The sequence below is a fragment of the Balaenoptera borealis genome (assembly GCF_965194805.1).
Source record: "Balaenoptera borealis genome assembly, chromosome: 10".
Classification (NCBI taxonomy): Eukaryota; Metazoa; Chordata; class Mammalia; order Artiodactyla; family Balaenopteridae; genus Balaenoptera; species Balaenoptera borealis.
In genome coordinates, this window is record NC_138874.1 from 6,737,879 (window position 1) to 6,764,123 (window position 26,245).

At 38.9% G+C, this 26,245-nt stretch overlaps 1 protein-coding gene across 15 annotated transcripts in view; it reads right to left on the reverse strand.

Moving 5' to 3' along the window:
• The window catches only part of CHRM3 (cholinergic receptor muscarinic 3), a 534,793-nt gene that overhangs the window by 265,502 nt on the left and 243,046 nt on the right, over positions 1-26,245 (reverse strand). For 14 of the 15 annotated variants that reach the window (XR_014249071.1, XR_014249072.1, XR_014249073.1 and 11 more), the window contains one exon: positions 4,432-4,534. The exons of the other annotated variant lie outside the window; for it this stretch is intronic. The gene's annotated coding sequence lies outside the window, so the exon portion shown is untranslated. The remainder of the gene's footprint in view (positions 1-4,431; positions 4,535-26,245) is intronic. 15 annotated transcript variants of the gene reach the window in all.

A 26,245-nucleotide genomic window follows, 5' to 3' on the forward strand; every position in this document is an offset into this window, starting at 1 on the left:
ATGGAGGCATAAGAATGATTCTAGTACTTCCTAGAGAGTTTACTTGGGTAGCATTATTACCTGATCAGACAACATTAGACTCTGTTCAATTATTCACAAGTGCAGAAATGCTATAGTGTTTTACCTCTTAATGTCCCACAAGCCCCTAGCAAAGTTTTTAAAGATAAGGCACCTCAATCAGGAGTCTTTAGACTAGAATGTCCCCTTAACATGACAGGTTAAAAAAAAAAAAAAAGATTTTAAAGATGAAAATACTGGTGAAGGAGAAGAGGGAAGTGAAGAGCCACACCTTAATGAAATCAGGGTGAGCTGCTCACCAAAATATTAGATTTGCTGGCCCTCTGACTTTGTCCAAATCCTTTCAAAATGATGCCCATCTCTGATTCCACAGAGCATACCAGATATAATATCTGATCTGATGAATTACCATTTTTATTGGTCATTATTTTATATATTTAGTTCACTGGCTAAGTCAGTTCCTAGCTTTGGTATAATTTCATCTGCTTGTGTCTAAGATTAAAATGCATTTGAATTATTCATCATTCATTTCACAAATATTTTCTAAAGTCTAATATTGTTCAAGCATGGAGGATCCTGGAAGAATGTATCTTTTGTTCCAAAATGTTCACTCTTAAAAGTCAACACAAAGTGCTACGATAATGATGGGAATAAGAAAAAGTCTGATACAATAGTAAATGTCTATGATAAACATGTATATTTTTGGAGCCGTTTGATGTATTACTATAACATAACACAGATCTTCACAATCAACTCAGCGTCCATATTGTTCCTGCCCTATAATAAATATAGGATACATTTATCTTTTATATTAGATTTGAAAAATTAATCCTAATTAATTCAGGGAACCTCTCTGATTAAAGGGAGTTAATGGCAAGTGAAAAAAATAGTAGAAAATGCAAAGTTAAGTATGCTTAACCCAAGGTTCATTTCAGACACTATTAATTTCCCTCTCAATAGCTGTTTCATGTGGTGGCAATACGGTAGATTTTAGAGAGATTTTTAATCTTCCTCTGTCCAGATCCCAGGCACTCAGTGATATAAAGAATTTAGAAAAATGGATTTATCTTACTGGAAAAGCTTTGTCTATACTAATGTAGAACCCTAAAACATAATGGACATCCCTGCCTGAATCCTTTCAAAGAAATTCCTAAAAGGACATGAGAAGAATCTCTGGCCTTATTACAACTCTATTCAGCACAGAGAACAATTATACGCAAGGCCAATCCCCAAAGGAAATACAAAGGCATCTTGTCAATAAGCACTATCCTGTACTGTGTCTAGGGATGCTCAGTGTGTATGTGCTTGTGCCTCTCTGTGTATTTTGTTCTCCATTGTCCCCCAAAATAAATATTTAGGAGAGAGCTGAAAATATCAACTGTTTCCTCAAATGTAGGATAGCTCTGCCCAGACATATTATTTGGGTAAATTAGGTCCCCTAAGGTAAAGGAGATAGCTGTTCCTCATGCATTAATTTAATACCTAGGTAACAGAGTTTTCAACATCTTTATTGGTCTCCATTACCTGAACATCGGAGGCACATTTTTGTCTTAACACAGATCCTTGAACTTTTTATAATGTCAACTGTGAAACACTGATGGTTTTATATTGAAGGAAAAAAATGTCACCAGTACGAAATAAAGTTGATTATGTTGTACATAAGGAGTGCTGACATGGACCCAAGTTTCCACTCAGCTTCAAAGAAGATTGCATTTACTGGTTTATTTTTAAACTCTGAATCAAATAACATCACAGTATGTCAGAAGGTGTCTTTGATGAAAACTTTCTGATGACACCTTATCTTCTTCCCTTCCAATGGGAAGCGCACCATCTCCAGTTATGGGTGGTTGGAGTCTAAAGGAAAGACTTCAGTAACTACCTCTATGGTCTATACAGTCATTACACAGCCATTTTGAGAAACAAAGTCTCCACTGCAGCTCAAATAAATAATTGGATTTACGTTTTGTGTTGGTGAAAAGGAGGAACTATATGTCAGACAGGCAAGAGATATGATCCCAGGTTTAACTACCAACCCCGACAAACACACTTCCCTAATTCAGTTATTCTGCCTAAAAATTTACTAGCATCAACTTATTTTGCTGGGTGAATCATGCAACTACGAAGGAGTGACATTTAATAAACTTTGGTAGCTGTGCTCGAACATTAATCTTATAATAATGTCACTGCCAAACTATAAAATCCCTTCGCTCCTAATAGTAGTGTGACATCAGGACACCGACTGGATGGCAATTTGTAGAAGTCAGCAATGCTTCTGGCCTAAGCGTCACTACCTGGAGGAGCAGGCAAGGGGAAGGTATTGTCATATTAGGCAACAGGCCCCATGTGGAAATGGAATAAAATTTCCTTGGTACCTTCAGTCACACCTTTTGTGCCCTTTCCCCCATTTGCTTCTGATACTTAATGTCTCAATGACTTGATCCTTCAACAAAGCCTCAACTCAGATTCTTTATTCAACCAAGGTATCAATGATCATCATCAGTTGATATCATTACTGCTATTATTATTGAAGAGCTTTAAGCCAGGCATTGACCAGATATGTTTCTATTCATAAACAATGACTCTGGCAGTTGGGTGAAGATGAGATTGAACAGGGACAAGAATAGAAATGAGAAGGTGATTTAGGGATGACAGTGGAAGACGGTTGAGACCAGAAAGTGGTGAATGTGACTTGGACTGGGGGCATGGCCTTTGACATGGAGACATGAAGATGTTAGGTCAGGGGTTCGGATCCTCAGCTGCACATCAGAATCATCTGAAGAGCTTTCTACAGTTCTGAACCCCAGCTCCACCCTCAGAGCTATTGGCTTAATTTTCTGGCTGCAGCCTGAGCTCTCAGAAAATGACCTTTTCACAGCAAGGGTTGAGAACCACTGGGTCCCAGCAAGGCTTTGGAGGACTTGATGGATTCGACGTGGAGAGGTTAAGACGAGGGAGGTAATTTGTATGACAACTAGAATTGTGGCAGATGAGTAACTAGTTTACTTGTAGTGCAATTTCCAGAGGAAAAGAAGACTGGAAGCCCAGATTTGAATGTGAACTCTCCTGATGTTTTCGATTTGGCAATTTTTTAAACACGTGTATCAATTTTGTGTAGGCCAAAAAAACCCCACCAAAACTATAAAATAAACAACCTAAGATAGCCCTAACATTCAGGGGACCAGTCGCAACTTCTGCCTTAAATCAGGGAGGTTAAACTCTAATTATGGATTTCAGACTGTCACAGAATGTAGGAGTGAAATTCTCTGGAGACTCCTGGAAACACATCGATTAATTACTTGATACCTCATTAAGAATAAAGGTGACCTGGAGTATTTGGTGCACTGCAATTGTGAATTTATTTTCTCCCTCCTTCTCTCCCTCCCTCCCCCTTTCTAAGGAAGCATAACATGTTTTTCCAAGGTTATGGGTTAAGGAGTAGAGCTAGGTCTTATATCTGATTAAGTCTCAGGTCTGTGCTCCTTCTCAAATGTGGTTTTCAGCAGACTTTTTGGGGGGAAGGGGGTGGGCAGGGGAGCTGTTATAAAGTTTTACTTTTGAAAATACAATTTATATACATCGGACACTTTTCTAAATACATACCAGAATTTCAACAAGTCTACCACATTCCCAACAATATTTTGAAAGTGGAATACAATAAAGCAATGAATCTTGTAATAAAGTATCTGTTAGTGATAAAATACCACACACACACACACACACACACACACACACAGAGTACTCATCAAAGCAGTCTGAATTGAATTAAATCAGGAGCTACAAGGCTTATATCTCATGAGAATCTAATTTCAGAATATTCCCTTCAAGAGTATTCATTAAACAATGAAACTTTCAAATACTGTATTTCTTTTTGGTTTTATGTCATTATATATTATACCAAGGGAGTACTTGTCACAAAACCTAAGAGGATCAAAGGATCATTAATTAATTCCCATTTAGTTCATAATTTGATACTCAATTTTGTCTAAGACTGAACTAATTTTGGAAAAAAAAGTTTACATCCTTCTGTTAGACTTTTGAGCTACAGATACTATATTTATAAACATACCAGGGGATCTGTCATATTTCATATACTTGAGTTCCATAGAGTTGTATATTAAAACTTATTAGTTTCAGAACCATATGAGCATGGAATTTCCTTTCTCTACTGGCATGAATGTATTCTTAATTTGTATTAACCCCATAACAAAGGAAATGAAGGGTCTTGGGGAGTCTTGTAGGTCATACTATAAACACATACGCTAAGTAGAAAAGACAAAGGTCATCTCTGACACGTGAATTTTACTCTTCAGAACAAATTTCATCCTCAGTCAACAACAAGAAAAGCAGAAATGGATATACTTCCCTAGGTATGATTCAAAGGATGGGTAAGCAAACATTGAAGCTTTTATGTACCTGTTCCAGGTAGGATCATCAAACCAATCCAATGTTTCAAGGACTGTGCTATGTGCTGAACTTTCCTTGTAGAAAAAAACCAGATGCCATGTCACCACAAAAGCTGAAAACCAAACAAATAAAGAAGGAGTAAATAAATCTAAAACAAGATAAAAGAAGAAGTAGGATACTTGGATCACTTGATTGTGAAATGGCATTTTAATTAAATGATAGATTTCATAAATGGAGATTTATCCCAGACTTTCCCCAAATGGACTTCATCAAGAAACCCTTTCGGGGCTTCCCTGGTGGCGCAGTGGTTGAGAGTCTGCCTGCCAATGCAGGGGACGCGGGTTCGAGCCCTGGTCTGGGAGGATCCCACATGCCGCGGAGCAACTAGGCCCGTGGGCCACAACTGCTGGGCCTGCGCATCTGGAGACTGTGCTCCACAACGGGAGAGGCCGCAACAGTGAGAGGCCCGCACACCGCGATGGGGAGTGGCCCCCGCTCGCCACAACTGGAGAGGGCCTTCGCACAGAAACGAAGACCCAGCACAGCCAAAAATAAATAAATAAATAAATTTATTTAAAAAAAAGAAGCCCTTTCATTCCACAATACCTGTTAGCATCCTGCTGCAGGAATGATCCACGGCAGTTACTGGGGAAACAATGACCTGTGTACCCTACTTTTCCACGAGATGCTACATCTCGTAGACTCTGTCATATGGTCACATGTTCTCAGGTTGATACTTCCAATAACTGGGAGTACTTTATAAGCTTCCCCATTAAAATATGCACATAAGGCACATATATTTAAAACGCATATAGAAAGCTAAGTGTTGAGTTTCCTTCACAAGTTTCATAGCAAATTAGCGAAGAACCACTCACCTGACTAGTACAATTTATTTCATGGCAACAGGTATTTGACATTCATTCATCACTTTGATCAATCTTTACTGAGTGAATAACATGAACCAGATATTGGGTTGAGAAAATGAATTGGACTTGGTCCTGCCTTCAAAAAACCCAAGTCTACTCAAGTGGGAAAGGCCACGTTGGACCCTCATCAACCCTGAGGACTAAGTCATTGTGTTCACAATGCAGACAGGGTACAGGGGTGGCGTCACCGAGCAGAAGGTCTTCAAGCGGAGCCTTGAATGTTGAGTAGAAGAGTGAGATATGCCGGCGAAGCGGGGGTGAGGGAGGAGAAGGGTGTTATTCAGGCAGCATGCTCAAACACAGGAAGCTGTGAGGGAGAACGGCATGTTCTGAAAGCTGCCTTCTATCGGGCCTACAATAATGTGAGGGAACAGAACACGCACAAAGGAAATGGCAGAACATCCTTTTACAGATTTAAAGGGCTGTAAATCAGTCCACGGCACAGCGGTGCAAACAAAAGCACCCACTCCAATAATTGTATAGAAGCTGAACCTATTCCCAAGCTCCTCTACACACGTCATCTCATCCTGGCCTCACAAGATTGAGGGGCCTGCCCAAGACCTGAAAATAACTGGTGTAAGTTCATCTGTATCATTTTTTCAGATTCCGCATATATGGGATGTCATGTGGGATTTGTCTTTCTCTAACTTACTTCACTTAGTACGATCATCTCTGGGTCCATCCATGTTGCTGCAAATGGCAGTATTTCATTCTTTTTTATGACTGAGTAATATACTTATTTACAAAACAGAAACGGACTCACAGACATAGGAAACAAACGTATGGTTACCAAAACGAAGGTAGGGGAGGGATAAATTGGGAATTTGGGACTAACAGATACACACTACCATATATAAAGTAGATAAACAAGGACCTACTGTATGGCACAGGGAACTCTACTCAGTATCTTGTAATAACCTATAACGGAAAAGAATCTGAAGTTACATACATATATGTGTGTGTGTATATATATATATAACTGAATCACTTTGCTGTACACCTGAATCATTGTAAATCAACTATATTCAATAAAAATAAAAATTAAAAACACTTAAAAAAAACTTCATACAATTGGAAAAAAAAAGTGATTCGTGTAGACCAGTCCAGTGCCCTCTCTGTGCAGGGAGAGGTGCGTGTGGCATGTGGTATGGACATGTCAGTCTCTGTCCTATTTCATGACGTGTGCTTTCCCGATTGTACTGCCCTGCGGACTCCGGGCACAACCAAATTGCTGCCACCATCACCTTTCCTGTTTCCAATTTCAGGAAGTCAAGCGTGGGGTAGAAAAATTGTGATTAATTCCCCATGTTTTCACCTCCTGGATTTTGATATCTTTAATAAAAGACTTCTCCATGTGGCCATACTGAAGGTAAGGCTGGCGACTGTGTACTGCCCAGCAACCGTGGAGAAACTGGTGATCCTGTCTACATCCAGCTCTGATCCTCAAATGCCCTCTGTGGACGTAACTGTTACATATGAGCCTCTCTCAGGCCTGGTGGTTCTTGCCTCTGACTTCATCAGCACTTTAATAACTTTGCTGATGCAGGGTGTGGATAAAAGGGCTTTGAACTCTAGGCAGAGGTTAGAATTAGTGCATCTACTCAGAGAGGAATGGAGGCCAGCACTCATTTGTAACATGTAAAAATGGGGAGAGAAAGCATGGAGATGGGGGAAAAGCAGTTTTTGTAATGCAAAAATGAAGAAACCTTGTCTATGACACATAGCTTATATAAGAAAAACTCTAAAGGAGCCTGTGGCATTCTCCAAAGGATGAGAAATATAGTTGCTGAGGTTGGAAAGATTGCAGAGGATTTTTTCCCTTCCTCTTCTTCTCTCTCCTCCCACTTTTTCTCTTGTAAACTCCTGAAGTGAAACTGCTTAGAATACATCTTACTCGGTTCAATTTCTCATCATGAAGGTGAGAGACTGGAAAGTCTTTCGGTAGCCCTGAAATCTCCTTGCCCTCATGAAAGAGGATAGAAGTTTTTATTTTCAATGCTTTTCCAGTTGAGAAACTGTATGCTTGCTACAGGAGTGGCCCCCGCCCCGCTCTATGTTCTGAGACCTTACAACATATTAGGAATTATTTTGGCTTTAAAGTGAAGCATGATTGCTTAAAAAGGCAGCTTCTGCTACAGAGGCTTGCAAGATAGAAACCAATTCCAGGCAACAGATGAACAATAATGCCTAGAATACAGACAGACACTGGATGTAAGACAGACAAAATCCAAATGACAGTATCATCCACATACTCAACTTCCAGCAATGATCTTGTGTTACAGCTGCTTGACAAACCACACTTGTTACTACAGAATAAGCTTGTTCTTGACATGCAGCAGAGAGCAGATGAAGCAGAAGCATTATTTGAAACCAAAACGTAGGAGCAAATAAACGAATCAAAAATACCTGTGAGCAACCTAATGGAAGAAAACTTGGATAAGTCATTTAAAAGAGAAACTGGACTCCACACAACATTCTAAAATGAGTAATTTCTGGAAAAAAAATTATTTCGAATGTATTTCCCATTTGTTTGTATGAATACTTAGGGAATTCATGGGATCCAACAGATTTGACCTCAGTGATTTGCTGCAGAATCCAGCATTTGCTGGCACGATAGAAATTGGTTCTCTAGAGGAACCTGGCAACTAGCCCCTGTAAACTCTGGAACGAGAAATCGGGTTCTATGAAAATTTGTACCAAAAGAACCTGGATGCTTAATCCATACAAGAAGAAGTCGGGGCAGGAGGATTGGTAGGTGAGATGAGGGAGGTACAGGCAGAGGGAAGGAGAATTAATTATTTCCCTTATGGCACTAACACACCAGGCATTGATTACTCATCTGATCATCTCAACAACCTTGTGAAGAAGATATCATCGTCACTAGTTTACAAATGAAGAAATTATTTTCCTTTTGAGAGGCTAATTTACTTAATACACAACAAGAAGTGGCCTGAGCTGGGATTTGAAACTATGTTTGCCTGATACTTAGGTGATTTTCCTAATTAAGACCACAGTAATTCTCAAACAGTAAGCAATATGTAAATTTAAAAATCTCAATAGCAATCAAACAAATCCAAAATTTTAAAAATGACACAGATCGCATTAGCTACAATTATAAATAATAAAATGCAGATGAGACTATTGGGAAAACAATGGATAAACTCATATATTTTGGTGGTATTATACATATGTAGAACCCACTGAATCACCGATCTCACCCACACCTATATTTAGGGTCCTTAAATATATTCATATCTTTGGACCTAGTAATCCCACTCACAAATTATCCCAAAGAAACAATTCAAAATTAGGAAAATGTTCATTGTAGCATTATTCATAATACTAGTGAATAACAGAAACTATTTGTGTATCCCAAAGCAGGGCATCTAAGAAAATGTTTGTATATTAACTCCACGGTATATTAAGTAGCCAATAAAGTAATAACTAAGTCACAATATAGAGAAAGTGGTATAGAAAACTGTATGTTCTGATTACAAGTAGGTACAAAATGTATATGTGAATAAATACTAGCCAGGTAACCAGAATAAAGAAAATTGTGGTGCTAGGATAGAGTAGTTGTGAATGCATTAAAAAAATCTTAACCCCACTCTCATAATATATTTTAAAATTGTACTCATTTGAAATACCTACTGAATAAAAATACAGACCCACAAACACGATATATATTTGGAATATGTGTTTACATGGTTAAATGGCCTCCAGCACATAAAATATTATTTTGTTACATCGTTAAGTATTTGATAGTGGAGGAAGGAGGTAGGAGATGAAGGAGATATACTTAGTATGATGCTGAGATAATATATATATACATATTTTAACAGAATGGTGAAAATCAATTTCTTATAATGACAGTCCACAGAAAGATTAGATTACAAAACTAAGAAGATTTGTTGACATAATTGCTAATGCATGTGATTTTAAATGAATCTATGATCAACAGTCTTTTCCACACTGTAACATAACTTTCACCTTCTTACATTTCCTCTATCCCATTTTCTAAAGGAAAAAAAAAGCTAAAGAAAATTGGCTAAGCCTCAGAATCTCCCATTTCCTTATTGTCTTCTTTAAGACATCACCCATCTCCCAAACAGGGTCTCCTCCATCCCTGGGAAGCCATTTATTCTTCCCAGGGCAGGGAGAAGATGCATTTGAAGAAACAATAGCTAACTCATAGCTACTGGCTTCTGTCTCACGTAAGAACAAGGGTGAACTAGCAAGTGTTCGTCATTTGTCTCAGATGGTATCTATTCATCTCTCTATAGTCATGGTCTCATTCCTGGTTTTACGCAGTAAATTTCTAGCATTTGCTGCTCCAAAATATCTCCTACCCTCTAGAAGTGAGATTAAGGTGGAAAAACTACATTGCCTATCGCCTGGCTCAATAGCTCTTAGAAAGCAAAGGAACATCCTAAATCTGTAAATCTCACAAATCATTAGAAATTCACAAACCACATCCCCTGCCTCTCCCCCGGCAGTTGTTTATACATTTACATATAAAGAGAAATGCAAAATTAAATGTAATTCAAGTACTGTTCAATCTCTTTTGTATAAGTCAGCCTTTCCATTAGCCTTCCTCTCCCACTCTTTCTTTAAACAAACACACACACACACACAGTGGAGAGGGGTATGGCTTCAGTAAACTAAGGAAGAGAAGAAACATTCTGCATCTCAAAACATGACTTAGTCTATCTCCCTTGACCTATGGGGCAGGGCTCCTTATCCATCTGGGTGCTCCTAGCCCAGCTGACATTTAGAATTAGGCTCGCCACTGGCATGCATACCATTTGTTACTCCTTGACCAATTAAAGTTGGTAGACATTTCTGTTTAACTCAGCCTCATCCAACCTCCCGCTGACAGCGCAGCCTTCTCTGACGTCTGACTGCGATGCACGTTCAGCCCTGGGGTGCTGCAGCCCTCAGGTCAGAACCACTGACACATCCTTCAGCTGTCCGGGGTCCTATCTATGCCACACCAGAACGGAATTTCCAAGGTTTTCCTCCGATTGACCAGGCTGAACTGCTAAGTTTGCTATGATGCTGGCAGAGCGCTGCATATGAAATAGCTGCCTGTCTTGGTACACATGTCCTTCTCATAAATACAGTCCTCATTCTCTGGGCTGAAACTCCGAGAGAGAAAGTTGGGAGGCACCTATTAGACTGCTTCACTTTCCTTCCTTCCACCGTCATTCTTGTTTTGCAGAATTCCTCAGACCCAGCAAGGGGTCATGTCTTCCTTTTCTTTCTTGGTGTTGTAGTCTCTTAATATCAGAGAGTGAGCCTAGATGTAATAAGTTGAAGGGTTTTTCCACCATATATGACTGGCATTTTCTGGGCTGACCCTTGATAAACTAAAAAAATCTAGAAAATTCTTTCTCGAAAACTAACTTGGATTTCCACTTTTAGCCATGACAGGGTACAGGGATGGAGTATAACCTATACCCTGGCACTCCCCATCCCCCCAAAACCCCAAGAAAATATAACAAATGAAATAACTATTTTGAGGAATTGGATAAGTAGTGTAGGACTGTGATGACAGAGAAGGGAAACCAAGAAGAGAAGAGAAACCTGTATCTGGGCTCTTGGTTTGGATGAGGTTTCTGGAAAGTGGGCACAGGAAGGGGAAGTCAAGCACAGCTTGGTTGCCTTACTAAATTGAGGAAGTGGTGATCAAAGTTTGAGGAGTCCAGTAGTCCTATGAAGAAGATGCTCAACAACGTTAGTTACTAGGAAAATGTAAATTAGAACCACAATCAGATGCCATGACACCATTAAAACAACTGATTATAGTAACCTTGGCAAGGATGTGAGGTAGCTGTAACTCTCTTACACTGCTGGTGGGAATGTAAAATGATACAACCACTTTGGAAGACCGTTTTGCAGTTTATTATATAGGTAAATATATGCTTAAAATGTAGCTGAGCAATTTTACTCCTAGCTATTTACCCAAGAGAGATAAAAATATATGTCTATACAGAAACTTGTGTATCAACGTTCATAGCAAAGCAACTTCATTCACAATCAAACTGGAAAAAAATGTCCATCAGATGAAATGGAGAAAGCAAATCTTGATACTGTCATACGATGGAATTAAATAGGGATGCAATGCAATAAAAAGGGATGAATCACTGATACTATTTCACAATACCATGTATAAACCTCAAAAATATTATGTTGAGCAAAAGAAGCCAGATATAAAAGTGCATACTGTGGGACTCAATTATTATAAAACTCTAGAAAAAAGAAATCTAATCTAAGGATCAGAAAGCAGAACAGTGATTGCCTGGGATTGGCGTGGGATAGGGTATGTCAATTGACAAGGAAAGGCTACACAGGAACTTTGTGTGGTGATGGAAATGTCCTACAGCTTGATTTAGTGGTAATAACATGGTAGATAAATTTGTTTAACCTCAACCAAATATGTACTAAAAGTGAGCGCTTGTTATTGTATATACATTATATCTCAATATAATATTGAGATTAAAATTAACTTTACCTGGTTTCTTATTCTTTTATAATATCAGAACTGATCTCTTAAAATAGTTTTAAGTAATTTTTAATATTAAAATATTAATTTAGGTACAATAGGAAATACACAGGTCTTACATTTGTTTTAAAGGTATCCAGTGTTTGTGGGAAAAGGGTGCCACAGAAAAGAAATAAGCTGGCCAGGTACTGCTACGTACTGAAGGCAGATGGTCAGCACAGTGGGTTGATTATGCTATTCTGTCTACTTTTGAATATGTCTGCAATTTTTTATTTAAAATGTTTTAAACATCTAGTGGATTGCATTTCTTTAATTAAGATATTATTAATATATTAGTTAGCGGTAGATGTCTGCCTTAACTACTTCCTCTCCACATCCTTATCTCCTGATTCTGTGTAATGTCTTTCTGCATCTTTGTTACATTTTCCTTTTCATCCTCTACTTTTCTCCTTTCATCTCTTAGCCAACAGCAATTTTCACAGAATCAACTTGTGTGACATGGATAAGTCAAGACCTGAATAATTTGAGAAAAAATTAATTAAACCTCTCAGTCTGGTCCTTTATATTCAACAATCACGAATTTCAGTAAGCCTACCTGCAGAAGAGAGGCCCTTTCAAGAACAAATGAAACAGCAAGTTGCAGAGAAATACCACTTTGTTAAGTAAAGCTGAATGACAGTCTGCTTAATGTGATGATTGAAACAAACGGAACAAGGAAACCAATTTAATACAGTGAACACAAAGAAAGAGTACGAAAAATTTAAAAGGGAAAGAAAATTGGGCTTAATTATTTTCATCCTACCTTTCCCTTTTAAGGCATTTGGAGTCTTGTTAACTTCAGGCAAAGCTGGCTCCAGGCTCCCAGTCACATGAGTAAGGTTCTGGTCCGGAAGTGCTGAGCCCGGTTCTGGCTAACACAGAGTGTGCACAGACTCCATGTTGACATTATTTTTACAGATTTTATAAATCATTTTATAGATCTTCCAGTGAGACTGAAGCTCAGAATGAAGTCAGTCAAAATAGATTGATTAATGATATATTGAATAGATGGCAGTGTTCAACTATGTAGGCAGGGATGGTCTTTAGAGAAATTAATGTTCCTTTCAGTTTCTTAGTGATGTATAAAATAGAAAATGGTGTTTTCCCCCTGATCCTATTATCTCTAGAACTACCCGTTCTTTCTGTGTATAAGACCCCAAACTGTTTTTCTAATGAGCAAGAGTGGACCAAAAAACATGTACTAATTACCAACAAAGAACATAAGCGCTGCAATCACACTCTGATGTGCTAAATTAGAACTTTGTTCTCCAGAACCTAACCCATTATGGACAAACTGAGAATTGTTCTTAATGTTAAACTAGAACAATAAGGCACAGGATGTTTAAGAGTGGAAGCTGTGAAGGGGCTACACCCAATCCTATTATCATAGAGCTCTCATTTTCCTTTAGACACATTTCTTTTCTAAGTATATCTTCTTGTAAAACGTTTCACCTTAGGAGCAAACTTAAAGAACAAAAATTTAAAAAAGAGTCTGACTATAGAATAAGGGATATAGAAAAATTCCTAGGATAGGGACATATTACACCCGTCTCTATTTTTTTTTTTTTTTTTTACACCTGTCTCTTTACCAATATGTTCTACGTTTAATTATTTCAAAGGAATGCACAGGTAGAAAGCATGATATACTAGTGTCTTTGTGGGATGTAGAGAAGTGTAATTATCTTCCTTGCCTTTGGGAAGTTTATTTTATCTTTTAGGCAAAAAGATAATCACGTCATAAGTAACATGATAAAAAGTTATATATATATATGTATATTATATATATAATGTGAATCCATCCATCTATGTATTCATCCATTCATCTATTTATCTATCCATCCACCCATCCATCTATCCATCTATCTACCTACCTACGTACCTACCTACCTACCTATCTATCTCTCTATCTAATGTGGTGCTCGTGTTATTGGCAGCGAGGACTATAGCGTCATGGGAAAAGCACAGGTTCAGAAAGGATAAACTGAGAAAGAAGGAAATGCTTTGTGGGAGATAAGCTAGATCTCAGATTATGAGTACAACTCATAAAATAACAGGAGGGAGGTGCTTCAGGGATGGGGGACAATAAAAACAAAGGCTAAGAATCAAGAATAGAGATGACACAGCATGGGACCAAGGGAGAATGACACTGAGCTGAGTTAGAGGAAATCAGGTTGGAGCCCGACTTGGGAAAGCCTTGAACACTGGTCCTCAGGAACTTGTATTTTAGCCTGCGAGCAGCACAGTCGCTGAAATGTTTCGAGTAGAAGACTGACACACTAGAGGTGGTTTTTACATCAAAGAGATCTAGAAGCTATGCTGACTGGACACAGGGCAAGAGGCTAAAGAATCAGAGGCCAAATCAAATTTTAAAAGCATATCGACCTTAAGTGATGACTAAGGAACATTTCTAAGTAGTAGTAAATTCCTGATAAAATTAAGTGCTTAGAGTCTGCACACATTGTTGAATTTCAAAGTGATTCAACACAAAACACTGACTGCATACGGCTTTAAGCTGTATGAGAAAGACAACAGGGGTCATCACAGGGTTGCAAAGCCACAAGAGCACAGAGAAGGATGAGTTTGGTGTCCCTCAGGCCCTGGAAGACAGTGAAAGAGGACAAAGAGGAAGTCGATTTGTGCTAGAACCTGTGGAGTGGGGTCAGGTTTTGACAGGAACACACTGAAGACAAGGGGATTCGGACGCACAGAGATACAGGAAAAGGTCGGGAGGCAGCAGCAGAGAACATGTCAGGGGACTCCACGAGTGCCTGTCCCTGTATTTATAGGAGGTGGCACGTGCGGAAGGAGAGAATGAAGGAATACTTTCTTGAGAAAGTTACTTCTCCCCTTTGGGCTTCAGATTCTTCATGGAACTCTTAGGGAACTGTTGACCGAAACCACCTGCCTTAGCCAGGAATGAGGACAAATGCCTGCCCGAGTTGTCTCACAACAGGAGATCCCACTGCCTCTGGAAACAACTACCTGGGAGAATTCAGGAGGGGCAGAACGGAGGGAGGACACACCAGCCCATAGTACATCTTGTTACACTAACCTGGAAGAATTCGGGAGGGGCCGAAAGGAGGAGGGAGGGGACGGACGACATGCCCTGCCAACCTCCCAGAAGCTCTCACGCTGGAATCCACCTTGGCTGGGAGATGTGCGTGCCACCAGGAAGGAGCCGGAGTTAGACCCAGCATGGGCCAAGCAAGATGATTGGCCAGAGACAACCCGGAAACTCACCCCATTACCACAAAACCTGAGACTGCGAGCCACGAGGGTTCTCTTCCCCTGCTGCTCTCCGCCCGGGCATCCCTTTCTAACAAAGTCTTTTGCTTTGTCAGTAGGTGTGTCTCCTCGGATAATTCATTTCCAAGTGTTAGACACGAGTCCACTCTCGGGCCCTGGAAGGGGTCCCCCTTCCTGCAATGGAACTTTATATTTTTACGGTTTAAATTCACACTGAAGACCTGCCCAGAAGTTAAATGATAATCACCCTGTAACTGAGAGCACTGAAATAGAGAGATCGTGGGGAGCAGTCATGGTGGGAATCATAAGAAAAGACGAGGTCTTGATAGATCCTGGGAGATGACTGCAATGTACCAGGCACAGAGAAACAGAGAAGGATGTTCAGGTGGGGTGGAATAAGGGACAGGTGCCAAAGAAAACGTGTCACCAGAGTTCTGAGTGTAAGTGCCTGACTTTGAGCTTTCTGACTGTAATGTAAGTTCCTGACATTAAGCTTTTGATTGCCGAGGCACCCATTTCAAAGTCTCAATAAACATACTGCCAGCTGTGTGACAGAGCCGCTAATAAAGCAACTAGATAAGAAACAATGCTGTCCCGCCCATGAAGTTCCCCTCATAGAAAGAACTGGGTGACCTAGATAACAACCTACTGGAGTGACCCTGCTTTTCCTTTCCTGCACCCTAATTCCTGCTCTTATGTTTTAAATTTGCCAATAAAGAGTGAACCTGAGAAACCCTAGTGACCCCACCCTTAGACGCCAATAAAGACAGAGTCTCGGGTTTACACGTCATCCCCCTTTCTCTACCCTTGACCTTGCTGTCTGGTTCTCAGGAGTGCCATGTACCCTCCAGGACCTGTGAGTAATAAATTTTGTTCTTCAAAGTTCCCTAATGGTTTTTGCTACGGTGCATCTTGCAATCATAATAGGAACCACAAGGGCTGGTCAAGCCACAACTCTGGCTCTAGCTGGGGAAACGTCTGGGGTGGCTCAATACAAGTAATAATACAGGCCCAGGCATTCTCAGCCTATCAGTTCCCTATCAGTCACTGTCAATCGGCTGACACCCAGCAAGACAAATTCTCAACAGACTGGATACAAAAGAAAAAGGTGATTATTCCCATATTTTTATATGGTCAAGGAACCAGAAGAACAGTACTTCCTTTGAAATAAAAAGGGAAAGGTGTTGTGTGTGTGTGTGTGTGTGTGTGTGTGTATGTATTTCAGGAAAGATGGTAAATAGATCTGTGTTTTTGAGATGCTGAGTCTGGGGTGAGGGGGACTCATTCAGCAATACAAACAACTAGTAACACAGAAATTAAGCTTTGGAGAGAGAGTTTAAAGACTAAACATGAAGATGACCTACCTGCGTAACAGCTGGGAGAGTGACTTGAGAGATGTAGAAAAGGGAGCAAAGAGAGGGTAAAAGAGTAGAGGAAGACTCAGTTTTAGGGAATCATTATTTCAGGAGGCGGGAGGTGGAAAAGAAGAATCCAGCCAAAACCTAGAGACCAGCAAGAGAAAGCAGAAGAACCCAAGGATGCTGAGATACTGACTGCAATGTCACAAAACCGCCTCAAATTCTAAGAAGTTTTCAGGTAGAAAAACTGGAAAAAAACAGCTCAGGTTAGGAAAAAGAAGGGTTCACTGATAACCTTTAAGACCAATGTTTCAGGATAATTAAAGTGGAGACACTAAATGACAGTGAATTAAAGATGAGAGGGGAGGGGAAGGCAGGGCAGGGTAGACAACGCTGATGAATCTGGCAGTTAAGGCAAAGCAGGAAAATACATGCGAGCTGGAGGATACAGCGCCAGGCACACAGCAGGCACTGGAATCTTTCCGAAGGAGTAAAAGGAGGCTGGGAGATGAGGTCAAGAAATATTTTACATTAAAAAAAATTTTTTTTGGCCGTGTCACGTGGCTTGTGGGATCTTAGTTCCCGGACCAGGGATTGAACCCGTGCCCTTGGCGGTGAAAGTGCAGAGTCCTAACCACCGGACTGACAGGGAATTCCCAAGAAAAAAATTTTAATTAAAAAATTTTATTGAGGTACAATTGACATATAATGTTATATGAGTTTCAAGGGCATAACACGATTCGATATTTGTAAACATTGCAAAATGATGACCACAATAAGTCCAGTTAACGTCTGTCATCATACATAGTTACATATTTTTTTTCTCGTGATAAGAAAAAAACTGAGTTTTAATGTTTAAAACACCAGGATTTGAAGTCAGGAAATAGGCAGAAAGGGCAGATGTCAGAGACCAGAGAGAGGATGAAAGTCCAGGTAGAAATGTGAGTGTCTTAGTGGAAGGGACATTTCCTCTTTAGAGACAGAGAAAGGGGCAGAATAAGGACAGATGTGTTGAAGAGCCTGGAGGAAAGATGTGTGGGCTCTAGGTTTCTCAGAGAAGCAGGTCCTGGGGGTATTCTAAGAGAGCTTTGGTCAGAAGGGCAGTGTATAGAATTAGGGGTGGAAATTGAAGGGGAACTTTTGGCAAAGCCACTCTGAAGAGTGCACTAAGCCATGATGAAGGCTGACCGGAAGTGTCCTGAGGAGCCAGGAAGAGCCACAGTCACAATGAGCCTTGTCTACAAGCCTTGTGGGTTTGCCCCATAATGTCCTGTGACACTGAAACATGAGAAGAGGAGGGCTTCAAGGAGGGTGACGGGGCAAGTCCAGAGGAAAGGGTGACAGAGGCTGGAGCATCAGAGAGGGTGGCAGTGAGGGGTCTGGACAAGATGCCTGGTGTGGCCTGAAGGGAACTCGCAGCACAGTCTCCATGGGAGACTGAGGAAGAAAAGGAGCCCGGAGTTCACAAGGCAAGATTCTGAAGATAAGGGGTGTGGCGAACAAAATAAACTTTCTACACGGTACAGGCCCCTCCACCAAAGGAACAAGGGTAATTGTATTCTCTGTCACAGAATAAAAAATGAAAACGTTTGGAAAGTATTTTGGATATATATAGAAGGCCCCATTAGTTCAAAGGAAGCAAGACCAGTGTGCTTGCAACTTTCACGGTAGGGCACAAAGAATGGGGCCACACACAAGGAGGAATTTAAAAAATGCTTTTGATTCTGTTGAATCAGTGATAAACCGAACATGGAATAACAGCTATTTTCCTTCCCTGGCTGTGTACATGAACTAATAGAACTGGACAGAATAGAACAATTTAAGTGAAGATACTGTTTTATGCTCGAAAAGAAAGGACTCTAAGTATTTACAGGCAAAGAGGGTTCTTAGATAACTGAATGCTTATCTATTGCTTTCTGACATCATAAAAGTATTTTTTCAGTGGAGATGACATTAGGATTTTGGTAGCTTTCAATACTTCATGGGACCACAAGCAAGACCCAGAGGATAAATCTGAGTATCACATTTGTGAAACTTGGTTTCATGACTAAGAAGAAATATAACACTGTTATTTTTATAAGTGTTTGATGTATATGTATTAGAAAATTGTTCTGATATGTAATTGACTTTCACTTACCATCCAAGATTGTACCAAGATTTTATCCCACTGGTTCCCTAAGCTGATGAACTCATCGAAATTCCCCAGAGACTTCTTTAAAGGGAAAGATTTCTGGTACATCTCCAGAGATTCTAATTCTAGAGGCCTGAGACTGGGTACAAGGATCTGTATTTTTTACAAAAAGCCTCCAAAGGAATATGGAAAGAGTCTTCTACTGGTAAGGACTGACTATAACTAACAAACAGCAAAATAAATGTATTGTGATTGACACTGTACAAAATTTAAGAGTAAACTGTCATTGCTCAACTCCTGTCCCAGATATAAGAGTAGCTTGTTATTGCATTGGAAACCTAATATGAACGACTTTGGTTTTATTTATTCCTCCTTAAGAATATAAATCGGACTAAAGATAATTAGGCCATAAACTAGAAATTAATTTACCACTGTATATTCTTCCTTTCTCCCATGATTCCATTCCATTGGTCATTTATAGCACTGATATGTGATGAGATCACCTTCCAGTATATTTGCAACAGGGAAGCATTCATGTTTCACTCTCTTGGGATGGGCAGCAAGGGAAAGAAAAGTAAGAAAAAGAAATGTGAAGTAAATGGGATCTGGGAGTTTAGCAAACTGTTGAAAAAATTCATTGTGTTAATTCTTCTGATATTCTTGTAAGTTTGCTGTGATAAAAGTCAAAGCTCTCAGGGTGATCTGTATTGAAAGAGGGGATAAGAAAAAGAAGGAACAAAAGAGGTGAGATTGAAAAGCTTGAGGAAGCAGAGCAGACAGGACAGCAGCCCCTGTCAGCTCCAACTCAGAGCTGCCCCAGCACCAGGACCGCACTGGCTACCAAACTAAGACCTTCTGTTTCCCAGACATGGGAATCCATGTGAGATATTTAGAAAAAATGAAAGAACACCAAAAAAACCCAAAAGAAAGAAAAGAAAGATGAAAACCAACCAACCTGTAACAAAAACAAAATCACCAAATAAACACTCCTATCCTTTTTTAATGACAATTGCATAAAACTGCTAACTTGAGTCAGTCTAAAATCGACTTGTATTTATTGGGCACCTATTCTGAGCAAGCTTAGGGACAACAGTAGGAACCAAATAAATACAGTCTCTATGCTCATGGGTTACTTCAGATATTTCCTAAAAACTAGGCCTGATATTGTTTTGAGGCTATAAATCAGTTCTGCTGTATTAAAAAGAATAAGAAAAGACAACCTACAGACCAGGAGAAAACATTTGCAAACGATGCAACCGGCAAGGGCTTAACTTCCAAAATATACAAACAGCTCATACAGCTCAATAACAACAAAAACAAACAACCCAATCAAAAAATGGGCAGAAGATCAAAACAGAAATTTTTCCAAAGATATACAGATGGCCAATAGGCACATGAAAAGATGCTCAACATTGCTAATTATTAGAGAAATGCAAATCAAAACTATGAGGTATCACCTCACACCAGTCAGAATGGCCATCATCAAAAGGTCTGCAAATCATAAATGCTGGAGAGGGTGTGGAGAAAAGAGAACCCTCCTACACTGTCAGTGGGAATGTAAACTGGTGCAGCCGCTAAGGAAAACAGTATGGAGGTTCCTTAAAAAACTGAAAATAGAGTTACCATATGATCCTGCAATCCAATTCCTGGGCATATATCCAGAGAAAACTCTAATTTGAAAAGATACATGCACCCCAATGTTCACAGCAGAACTATTCACAATAGCCAAGGCATGGAAGCAACCAAAATGTCCATCAACAGATGAATAGATAAAGAAGATGTGGCATATATATATATATATATATATATATATATATATATATATACACACACACACACACACACACACACACACACACACACATACCATGTATATATAATGGACTATTACTCAGCCATAAAAAAGAATGAAATCATGCCATTTGCAGCAACATAGATGGACCTAGAGATTATCATACTAAGTGAAGTAAGTCAGACAAGAGAAAGACAAATATATGGTATCACTTATGTATGAAATCTAAAATAGGATACAAAATGAACTTATGTACAAAACAAAAACAGACTCACAGACATAGAATACAAATTTATGGCTATCAAAGGGGAAAGTGGGGAAGGGATAAATTAGGAATTTGGGATTAGCAGAACTACTATACACAAAATAGATAAACAACAAGGTCCTACTGTAGAGCACAGGGAACAACGTTCAATATCTTGTAATAAACTATAATGGGAAAGAATCTGAAAAAGAACACACACACACACACACACACACACACATATATATATATGAATAACTTTGCTGTACACAAGAAACTAATACAACATTGTAAATCGACTATACCTCAATTAAAAAAAATCAAGATACTCCCAATATCTTACTAAAACCTGAATAGGTAGCTACCACATCCAGTCAGGAAGGCTGAAAAATGTTCAGACAAGAGTCATTTTGTCATCTATACCTTTTGGGTTAATTCTGTTATATCACATGGTTAAAGGCTTTCATATAGCATCCTATAATTATCACGTATAATCATTTTAGAAAACAGATACATTACGCCAGTGACATTTCATACCTACTAAAGTCTGGATGAAAGACTGTTCCTACTTATGTGAGGCAAGCTTACAATCATTACCAGAATTCTAAGATGGCTTTCAATCAGCTGGCAAATAGTTGTTTTGTATTTACAATAATCTCCGAAACAGTGACCTTCAAACTTTTTTGACTTCTTACCGGCAATCAGATACGTATTTTTTACATTGCAACCAAGTGTACCCATGTACCTGTGTACACAAATGAGGATCTAAAACTGCAACAAATGTTTCCTGTAACAATATTTATTCTCACAATGCATGGTGTTCTTAGATATTTTGTTCCATTTTTTTCATTAATAAACTTTACTCTTTAGGGTACTTTTAGGATTGAAGAAAAACTGAACAGAAACCACAGAGAATTCCCATATATCCCTCTCATCACTCCCCCCAGCCTCCATTTTCCTTGTAGTTAACATCTTGCATTATTGTGGTATATTTGTTACAATTAATAAACACATATTTATACATCTTTATTAACTAAAGTCCATAATGTACATTAGGGTTCACTCTTTGTGTTGCACATTCAATGGGTTTTGACAATGTATAATGTCATGTGTCCACCATGACATTATCCTACAGAAGAGTTTCACTGCCCTAAACCGCCCCCGCCACCGGGGCTCTATCTATTCATCACTCACTCCTTCCCTCTCCCTCAACCCTTGGCAACGACTGATCTTTTTTACTGTCTCCATAGTTTTACTGTTTCCAAAAAGTCATATAATTGGAATCGCACAGCATGGAGCTTTTTTCCTGGCTTCTTCCACATAGCACTATGCATTTGAGGTTCCTCCATGTCTTCGAGAGCCCATTCTCTTCATTGCTGAATAATATTCCATTGTATGGATGTACCACAGTTTGATATTACTGCATTCTATTTCATTAAAATAGTCTGGCTGTGAAGCAGGCAAACAGTAAACTGATTTCAGAATCTATGAGTGGGTCATAGCTGTAGTGTGGAAACTATTGCCTAAAATGTGATGTTAGGTTCTTGCTGGACACAAAGGAGCAAACAGCTTGGTCCCTATCTTAGGAGTTTAGAATGTTACTGGGAAGGAAAGGTCTACATCTATGAGATGCTTAGTAACCAAAGGGTAAAACAGAACAGAACTAGAAATCCATTAGTACTGTTGAGGAACATGAAGAACTGGCAAGTCCCCTGATAGAAACTCTGTAAGAGGAGGACCTTACTGTCAATTACTGACCAGGAGACTGAGCATGGTACTTTTGGATGCCTCAGTTTCCTCATGTGTAAAAGTTATATAATATTAATATCTCTCACACTGTGTACTATGAGAAGTAAATGAATCATGCACACAGAGCTACGAAGAGGATCTGGCACTTAAGATTTCAACAAATATTAATCTATTATTATTAACCACTCTTATCTTTGCCTAGAATATAGTAAAACTTCAATAGATACATATTTTTTAAAGACTGGAGAATTCCACTTTTCATAGGCTTAATTTGGTCTGTGGAAGCTTCTGAGAAAAGCCAAGGTGTGAGCCTTGAAGAAAGTATATAGTTTGGTAAGCGGAGAGAGGAAGAAGGATGTAAGTGATTGAGGATGTAGCATAATACTGGGCTGAGAAGTAGAAGTAAAAGGAGCATTTGGAGGATAGTGATCCATTTGATTAAAGTAGAGAGTTAGGAGGTGCGAACGAGAAACGTACGCTGACTGCCTTTTAGAGATGCTCGTGACCTTTGCAAATGACAGATATTTAAACTTCCTCTTTCAATGGGCAGGAAAGAAAGACTTCAGCTACCTAAGCAGAAAGCCGAACGTTCTAATGCTCAAGCATCTGCTGTATGTAATGACTTAACTTCTCTTCTACGTATCTTGGAATAGTACCGGTTATCCTTGGAGAACTGAGAAGATAGAGTCAAATAATTTTCGGTGTTCCGTGGGTGAGAAGGTTGACCCATTGCCTACTCTTGTAGCCATTTTCCATATGGGAATGGTTTAAATTTAAATTAAATGCCAAGAAAAAAATAATTTCTTCAAGTCACGCTAGTTACATTTCAAGTGTTCAATAACCACAAGAGCCTAGCGGCTACTTCACCGAACTACACAGATGTAGAACATTTCCAACATCATATCAAGTTTCTTAGGAGAAAGAAGGTCTAGAGGCTAGAGGGGCACCTGTCAGAGGGGAAAAAGGGTATGAAAGCTGGAGGTGAGAGACAGAGAGAGCAAGATGAAGTGCAGCTTACATTGAAATAGCAGAGATGAGTACATCTTTATGGAGAGGGGAAGGTTCCAGACAAGAGGACAATAGGGCAGTTATTAGAAATCTTGGGAACAACTGAGCTGAGCTATAAGAGCCCAGGAGGGACAGAGGATAATGGCAGAGCAGAGGCTTACTTAGAGGTGAAGGGGAAAAGCCCCTCCTCCCCAGAGACATAAGGAGCAGAGGACAAGCACAAAAGCAGACAGTTTGAAACAGAAGATAAAGACGCTCATACCTGTGCAGGTATGAAAACCTGGAGCAGGAGGAAAAACAACCACGGAGAATAAAGAACTTTGACTGGACTAGTGTTTTCACACAGTGGATATGGAATAAGTGTACTTACTGAAAATCAAAATCAGTAAAATTATTTGGAAGAAGCCAAGAGGATGCACAGATAACTTTTTACAACTTGGCAACTTCTAGGTGCCAAAATAGTTGATAATTTTCATATCCATTAATCAAACAATTATTATTATGTATTGGATCCTAATATACCAGGCATTCTAAGCAAACATAATGAAATTGAAAGTCTGGATTTATGGAAAGATCTTGGAGAACAACATAAATAAATGTTAGATTACAGAGTACAGCTTAAACATGTTATCTCAAATTAGGGATGGCAACCCTCTGGCACTCAGGCTGCAACTCGTCGCTCTTGTCGTTTTATAGATATCATGAATCAATCTTGACATTCCTTCTGGTCGAGCCCAAGGAAGCCTCGGGATGCCTTTCAACACAAGACCCATATTCAATCTACTAGTTAGTATGAGAAACACAACCTATTTGTAAATCAGTACAAATGACATTAGAATTGTAGAGTGAATCACACAGAGGAAGCCCATGGTAAAGCTACAGATTTATTTGATAACAATACACTCATCTCACTGTTTGAAATCCAAAGAGAATCACTCATCAGAATAAAAGTGTAGACCTCAATAGCTGGTCTCAGCTCTTTTAGATATTTAACTCCTAATCTAGGAACTTTTCCTTATTAGAGAGACCCATAAACAGAGCATATGAATAACTGCAAATTGAAATTAACAAAGAGGCACATACTAGACCACTTAAGATAACCCCAATAAAATATACTCCATTGTTCTCAATTTTTCAGTAAGGATGTAACAACAAAGCTGTCAGAGTAAGAAGATAAACCTTGCAATTTCTCTCCAAGGAACGGAGGAGGAAGAATATGGACATGTTAGTTATTTAAAGGACATATGAAGCCCACAAAGCAACCAGGGGCAGTGGAGACAGATGATATTTTTTATGAGATTTTGCTTTATTTTAAAAGGCAACCTACCACTGTGAACATTTTCTGAGGTCCAGTGACTTACCTGTCCAAACTTCAAATCACAGAATCAAATGGGAGTTAAAAATTGGTTTTATCATGAGATTTAGTACCTAATATACATTTCTGATCGAGAAAAAAATATCAGAGTATAATAGGGAATTAAAGAAGAAAAGGGAGTCTCAAACGCCTATTCTGGTAGCAATCTTGATGAATAGTTCACATAAGCTGCTGACCTTTGTGTGTTGAATCATCAGGGCCCATAACTGCTGAGCCCACCTTGTTAGCCAGTCAGCTCAATCCTTAATACCAGGTTCTGCAGCAGAAAAATTTTGGCAGGGTAGTTGTTCTACCTTGGTTTCTCTCAATTTACTGGAAACATTCCAAATTGAGTGCAACAGTATTAAAGACTATTGTTTCCATTTTCTCAATATCCTGTGTAAAGCTGGGTAATTTTATAATGGCAATAAAATTACAGAAAGAACATTGAGACATTTTAGGTATTCCAGCTCCTCTTCATGTTCCACTGTAAAATGGTTGTTTCCAAAATAATTTAATCAGTATATGTCATTAAATAGAAGTTTAATGAATTTGAAATAGTATATACATATATAAATATATCATGCATAAATGTTGCTGCAAATATACCTATGGCCTTTCTTGTGAAAGGCCCTTTTTTATTCTTAGACTAATCCTTTATATTATAAAAAGCATAGTATTATAATATCCTTCCTTTAAAAATGTTGTCAGCAAAGATTAGTTGCTTTAAGTGATCCCCATTTTCAAAACCCCAAATTCATAATTCTCTCTTGGCCTCCTAAGCTATTTTGAAATCCGAAAATTTGAGAACCATTGCTATAGAACAAAATAACTCTTTGATGTACACAATCATCAAAACATTTCAAGGATATGTCTTTTAGAAATAAAACACAGAAGTTATAAAAATGAAGTATGATGACTACCGCTAGAAAAAAGTACTTTAGTAATAGTTTTTTTTTAACTCATGTAAGTAATATTTGTTCATTATGGAGAATTTGAAAAGAAGAAATTATTAAAATTTTAAAAATCACTTATAATCCCAATACTGATATATTTATATGTCAGTTCTTTTTCTTTACATTTTCCTAATACTTCTTTTTACAAAAAAAGGGATGGCATCAAGTCGATGGTTTCATTTCATATTACTCGGGAAGCCTTTAGAAACACTGTTTATACAGAGAAGATGTTTCAAGATGACACTAATATCATGCCTGATTTGCAGGTTAATGAACTATAGAGATGCGAAGGCAGGTAGGCACCAAACTCTGAGAGTAAAGTGAGATGAAGGCAGATGATTCTCAGTCTAAAGAATGACACCAAGGGTGAAACTGGCCTAGAGCCACGTGTAGGAGGACATCTGAAGTATATTTAATTTTCAACTCTACGAAAATATCTTGAAACCAAGGAGCTCAAAAAGCCTTTCTTAGAAAGGCAGGAATAGATGAAAGTATGATTATCCCTCATTCAACAG